Source organism: Schistocerca americana, unplaced genomic scaffold, assembly GCF_021461395.2.
Source record: "Schistocerca americana isolate TAMUIC-IGC-003095 unplaced genomic scaffold, iqSchAmer2.1 HiC_scaffold_29, whole genome shotgun sequence".
In the NCBI taxonomy this organism is placed as follows: Eukaryota; Metazoa; Arthropoda; class Insecta; order Orthoptera; family Acrididae; genus Schistocerca; species Schistocerca americana.
The window spans coordinates 2,583,712-2,591,072 of NW_025726005.1; positions in this window are offsets into that span (position 1 = coordinate 2,583,712).

The window sequence follows — 7,361 nt, forward strand, 5'->3', positions numbered from 1 at the left end:
TCAAATCATAGAAAGTTAGAGAGTCAGTCCTCTTGTACTTATGTCGGCATTGTGCCTTTTGAATTTAATTCAGATACAATTTCTGTGTTTCATCGTCAATAAGAAGGTGCAAGGTATACAGAAAACTTGAAGTGAAGCTTTGGAATCTAAAACTGGACTCACAGGAGAGGTTCAAATCATAGAAAGTGAGAGTGTCAGTTCTCTTGTACTTAAGTCGGCGTTGTGCCTTTTGTATTAAATTCGGATGCAATTGCTGTGTTTCATCGTCAATAAGAATGTCTAAGGTATACAGGAAACCAGAAGTGAAGCATCGGAATCTAAAACTGGGCTCACAGGAGAGGTTCAAATCATAGAATGTGAGAGTGTCTATCCTTTCGTACTTAAGTTTGCATTATGCCTTTTGCATTAAATTCGGATGCGATTTCTGTGTTTCATCGTCAATAAGAGGGTCCAAGGGATACAGTAAACCTGAAGTGAAGCATCGGAAATTAAAACTGGACTCACAGGAGAGGTTCAAATCATAGAAAGGTAGAGTGTCAGTCCTCTTGTACTTAAGTCGGCATTGTGCATTTTGAAATTAATTCCGATGCAATTGCTGAGCTTCATCGTCAAAAAGAAGGTCCAACGGATACAGTAAACCTGAATTGAAAAATCGGAAACTAAAACTGGACTCACAGGAGAGTTTTAAATCATAGAAAGTGAGATTGTCAGTCCTCTTGTACTTAAGTCGGCGTTATGCCTTTTGTATTACATTCGGATGCAATTTCTGTGGTTCATCGTCAATAAGAAGGTGCAAGTGATACAGTAGACCTGAAGTGTAGCAGCGGAATCTAAATATTGACTCACAGGAGTTGTTCAAATCATAGAAATTGAAAGTGTCAGTCCTCTTGTACTTAAGTCAGCATTGTGCCTTTTTATTAAACTCGGATGCAATTTCTGTGTCTCATCGTCAATAAGAACGTCCAAGGTATACACGAAACCTGTAGTCAAGCATCGGAATCTAAAACTGGACTCACAGGAGAGGATCAATCATAGAAAGTGAGAGTGTCAGTCCTCTTGTACTTAAGTCAGCCTTGTGCCTTTTGTATAAAATTCGGATGCAATTTCTGTGTTTCATCGACAATAAGAAAGTCCAAGGGATACAGTAAACCTGAAGTGAATCATCGGAATCTAAAACTGGACTCACAGGAGAGGTTCAAATCATAGAAAGTGTGACTGTCAGTCCTCTTGTACTTAAGTCGGAATTGTGCCTTTTGTATTAAATTCGTATACAATTTCTGTGTTTCATCGTCAATAAGAAGGTCCAAGGGATACAGTAAACCTGAAGTGAAGCATCGGAATCTAAAACTGGACTCACAGGAGAGGTTTAAATCATAGAAAGTGAGAGTGTCAGTCCTCTTGTACTTAAGTCGGCATTCTGCCGTTTGTATTAAATTCGGATGCAATTTCTGTGTTTCCTCGTCAATAAGAAGTTCCAAGGTATACAGTAAACCTGAAGTGAAGCATCGGAATCTAAAACTGGACTCACAGGGGAGGCTCAATTCATAGAAAGTGAAAGTGTCAGTCCTCTTGTACTTAAGTCGGCATTGTGCCATTTGTATTAAATTCGGATGCAATTGCGGTGTTTCATAGTCAATAAGAAGGTATAAGGTATACAGGAAAGCAGAAGTGAAGCATCGGAATCTAAAACTGGGCTCACAGGAGAGGTTCAAATCATAGAAAGTGAGAGTGTCTATCCTCTCGTACTTAATTCGGCATTATGCCTTTTGTATTAAATTCGGATGCGATTTCTGTGTTTCATCGTCAATAAGAGCGTCCAAGGGATACAGTAAACCTGAAGTGAAGCATCGGAATCTAAAACTGGACTCACAGGAGACGTTCAAATCTTAGAAAGGTAGAGTGTCAGTCCTCTTGTACATAAGTCGACATTGTGCCTTTTGAATTTAATTTCGATGCAATTTCTGTGTTTCATCGTCAATAAGAACGTCCAAGGTATACACGAAAACTGAAGTCAAGCATCGGAATCTGAAACTGGACTCACAGGAGGTGTTCAAATCATAGAAAGTGAGAGTGTCAGTCCTCTTGTACTTAAGTCGACATTGTGCCTTTTGTATTAAATTCGAATGCCATTTCTCTGTTTCATCGTCAATAAGAACGTCCAAGGTGTACACGATACCTGAAGTGAAGCATCGGAATCTAAAACTGGACTCAGAGGAGAGGTTCAAATCATAGAAAGTGAGAGTGTTAGTCCTCTTGTACTTAAGTCGGCATTGTGCCTTTTGTATTAAATTCGGATGCAATTTCTGTGTTTCACCGTCAATAAGGAAGTCCAAGGGGTACAGTAAACCTGTAGTGAATCATCGGAATCTAAAACTGGACTCATAGAAGAGGTTCCAATCATAGAAATTTAGAGAGTCAGTCCTCTTGTACTTATGTCGGCATTGTGCCTTTTGAATTTAATTCAGATGCAATTTCTGTGTTTCATCGTCAATAAGAAGGTCCAAGGTATACAGTAAACCCGAAGTGAGGCATCGGAATCTAAAACTGGACTCACAGGAGAGGTTCAAATCACAGAAAGTGAGAGTGTCAGTCCTCTTGTACTTAAGACGGCATTGTGAATTTTGTATTAAATTCGGATACAATTTCTGTGTTTCATCGTCAATAAGAAGGTCCAAGGGATACAGTAAACCTGAAGAGAAGCATCGGAATCTAAAACTGGACTCACAGGAGAGGTTCAAATCATAGAAAGTGAAAGTGTCAGTCCTCTTGTACTTAAGTCGGCATTGTGCCTTTTGTATTAAATTCGGATGCAATTGCTGTGTGTCATCGTCAATAAGAAGGTTCAAGGTATACAGTAAACCTGAAGTGAAGCATCGGAATCTAAAACTGGACTAACAGGAGAGGTTTAAATCATAGAAAGTTAGAGAGTCAGTCCTCTGGTACTTAAGTCGGCATTATGCATTTTGTATTAAATTCGGATGCAATTTCTGTGTTTCATCTTCATTAAGAAGGTCCAAGGTATACAGGAAACCAGATGTGAAGCATCGGAATCTAAAACTGGGCTCACAGGAGAGGTTCAAATCATAGAAAGTGAGAGTGTCTATCCTCTTGTACTTATGTCGGCATTATGCCTTTTGTATTAAATTCGGATGCGATTTCTGTGTTTCATCTTCAATATGAGGGTCCAAGGGATACAGTAAACCTGAAGTGAAGCATCGGAATCTAAAACTGGACTCACAGGAGAGGTTCAAATCATAGATAGTGAGAGTGTCAGTCCTCTTGTACTTTAGTCGGCCTTGTGCCTTTTGTATTAAATTCGGATGCAATTTCTGTGTTTCATCGACAATAAGAAAGTCCAAGGGATACAGTAACCTGAAGTGAATCATCGGAATCTAAAACTGGACTCACAGGAGAGGTTCAAATCATAGAAAGTTAGAGAGTCAGTCCTGTTGTACTTATATCGGCATTGTGCCTTTTGAATTTAATTCAGATACAATTTCTGTGTTTCATCGTCAGTAAGAAGGTGCAAGGTATACAGAAAACTTGAAGTGAAGCTTTGGAATCTAAAACTGGACTCACAGGAGAGGTTCAAATCATAGAAAGTGAGAGTGTCAGTTCTCTTGTACTTAAGTCGGCGTTGTGCCTTTTGTATTAAATTCGGATGCAATTTCTGTGTTTCATCGTCAATAAGAAGGTCCAAAGTATACAAGAAACCAGAAGTCAAGCATCGGAAACTAAAACTGGACTCACAGGGGAGGTTCAAATCATTGAAAGTGAGAGTGTCAGTCCTCTTGACCTTAAGTCGGCATTGTGCCTTTTGTATTAGATTCGGATGCAATTTCTGTGTTTCATCGTCAATAAGAGGGTCCAAGGTATACAGTAGACCTAAAGTGAAGCATCGGAATCTAAAACTGGACTCACAGGAGAGGTTCAAATCATAGAAAGTGAGAGTATCAGTCCTCTTGTACTTAAGTCGGCATTGTGCCTTTTGTATTAAATTCGGATGCAATTTCTGTGTTTCATCGTCAATAAGTAGGTCCAAGGTATACTGAACACCTGAAGTGAAGCATCGGATTCTAAAACTGGACTCACAGGGGAGGTTCAATTCATAGAAAGTGAAAGTGTCAGTGCTCTTGTACTTAAGTCGGCATTGTGCCTTTTGTATTAAATTCGGATGCAATTGCTGTGTTTCATCGTCAATAAGAAAGTCCAAGGGATACAGTAAACCTGAAGTGAACCATCGGAATCTAAAACTGGACTCACAGTAGCGGTTCAAATCATAGAAAGTTAGGGAGTCAGTCCTCTTGTATTTATGTCGGCATTGTGCCTTTTGAATTTAATTCGGATGCAATTTCTTGTTTTAATCGTCAATAAGAATGTCCAATGTATACAGGAAACCGGAAGTGAAGCATCGGAATCTAAAACTGGACTCACAGGAGAGGTTCAAATCATAGAAAGTGAGAGTGTCAGTCCTCTTTTCCATAAGTCGGCAATGTGCCTTTTGTATTAAATTCGGATGCAATTTCTGTGTTTCATCGCCAATAAGAAGGTCCAAGGGATACAGTAGACCTGAAGTGAAGCATCGGAATATAAAACTGGACTCATAGGAGAGGTTCAAATCATAGAAAGTGAGAATGTCAGTCCTCTTGTACTTAAATCGGCCTTTTGCCTTTTGTATTAAATTCGGATGCAATTTCTGTGTTTCATCGACAATAATAAAGTCCAACGGATACAGTAAACCTGAAGTGAATCATCGGAATCTAAAACTGGACTCACAGAAGAGGTTCAAATCATAGAAAGTTAGAGAGTCAGTCCTCTTGTACTTATGTCGGCATTGTGCCTTTTGAATTTAATTCAGATACAATTTCTGTGTTTCATCGTCAATAAGAAGGTGCAAGGTATACAGAAAACTTGAAGTGAAGCTTTGGAATCTAAAACTGGACTCACAGGAGAGGTTCAAATCATAGAAAGTGAGAGTGTCAGTTCTCTTGTACTTACGTCGGCGTTGTGCCTTTTGTATTAAATTCGGATGCAATTGCTGTGTTTCATCGTCAATAAGAATGTCTAAGGTATACAGGAAACCAGAAGTGAAGCATCGGAATCTAAAACTGGGCTCACAGGAGAGGTTCAAATCATAGAATGTGAGAGTGTCTATCCTTTCGTACTTAAGTTTGCATTATGCCTTTTGCATTAAATTCGGATGCGATTTCTGTGTTTCATCGTCAATAAGAGGGTCCAAGGGATACAGTAAACCTGAAGTGAAGCATCGGAAATTAAAACTGGACTCACAGGAGAGGTTCAAATCATAGAAAGGTAGAGTGTCAGTCCTCTTGTACTTAAGTCGGCATTGTGCATTTTGAAATTAATTCCGATGCAATTGCTGAGCTTCATCGTCAAAAAGAAGGTCCAACGGATACAGTAAACCTGAATTGAAAAATCGGAAACTAAAACTGGACTCACAGGAGAGTTTTAAATCATAGAAAGTGAGATTGTCAGTCCTCTTGTACTTAAGTCGGCGTTATGCCTTTTGTATTACATTCGGATGCAATTTCTGTGGTTCATCGTCAATAAGAAGGTGCAAGTGATACAGTAGACCTGAAGTGAAGCATCGGAATCTAAATATTGACTCACAGGAGTTGTTCAAATCATAGAAATTGAAAGTGTCAGTCCTCTTGTACTTAAGTCAGCATTGTGCCTTTTTATTAAACTCGGATGCAATTTCTGTGTCTCATCGTCAATAAGAACGTCCAAGGTATACACGAAACCTGTAGTCAAGCATCGGAATCTAAAACTGGACTCACAGGAGAGGATCAATCATAGAAAGTGAGAGTGTCAGTCCTCTTGTACTTAAGTCAGCCTTGTGCCTTTTGTATAAAATTCGGATGCAATTTCTGTGTTTCATCGACAATAAGAAAGTCCAAGGGATACAGTAAACCTGAAGTGAATCATCGGAATCTAAAACTGGACTCACAGGAGAGGTTCAAATCATAGAAAGTGTGACTGTCAGTCCTCTTGTACTTAAGTCGGAATTGTGCCTTTTGTATTAAATTCGTATACAATTTCTGTGTTTCATCGTCAATAAGAAGGTCCAAGGGATACAGTAAACCTGAAGTGAAGCATCGGAATCTAAAACTGGACTCACAGGAGAGGTTTAAATCATAGAAAGTGAGAGTGTCAGTCCTCTTGTACTTAAGTCGGCATTCTGCCGTTTGTATTAAATTCGGATGCAATTTCTGTGTTTCCTCGTCAATAAGAAGTTCCAAGGTATACAGTAAACCTGAAGTGAAGCATCGGATCTAGAACTGGACTCAAAGGGCAGGTTCAATTCATAGAAAGTGAATGTGTCAGTCCTCTTGTACTTATGTCGGCATTGTACCTTTTGTATTAAATTCGGATGCAATTGCTGTGTTTCATCGTCAATAAGAAGGTCCAAGGGATACAGTAAACCTGAAATGAATCATCGGAAACTAAAACTGGACTCACAGAAGAAGTTCGAATCATAGAAAGTTAGAGAGTCAGTCCTCTTGTACTTATGTCGGCATTGTGCCTTTCGAATTTAATTCGGATGCAACTTCTGTGTTTCATCGTCAATAAGAAGGTCCAAGGTATACAGGAAGCCTGAGGTGAAGCATCGGAATCTAAAACTGGACTCACAGGAGAGGTTTAAATCATGGAAAGATAGAGTGTCAGTCCTCTTGTACTTAAGTCGGCATTATGCCTTCTGTATTAAATTCGGATGCAATTTCTGTGTTTCATCGACAATAAGAAAGTCCAAGGGATACAGTAAACCTGAAGTGAATCATCGGAATCTAAAACTGGACTCACAGGAGAGGTTCAAATCATAGAAAGTGAGAGTGTCAGTCCTCTTTTCCTTAAGTCGGCATTGTGCCTTTTGTATTAAATTCGGATGCAATTTCTGTGTTTCATCGTCAATAAGAAGGTCCAAGGTATACAAGAAACCTGAAGTGAAGCATCGGAATCTAAAACTGGGCTCACAGGAGAGGTTCAAATCATAGAAAGTGTGAGTGTCAGTCCTCTTGTACTTAAGTCGGAATTGTGCCTTTTGTATTAAATTCGTATACAATTTCTGTGTTTCATCGTCAATAAGAAGGTCCAAGGGATACAGTAAACCTGAAGTGAAGCATCGGAATCTAAACTGGACTCACAGGAGAGGTTTAAATCATAGAAAGTGAGAGTGTCAGTCCTCTTGTACTTAAGTCGGCATTGTGGCGTTTGTATTAAATTCGGATGCAATTTCTGTGTTTCCTCGTCAATAAGAAGGTCCAAGGTATACAGTAAACCTGAAGTGAAGCATCGGATCTAAAACTGGACTCAAAGGGCAGGTTCAATTCATAGAAAGT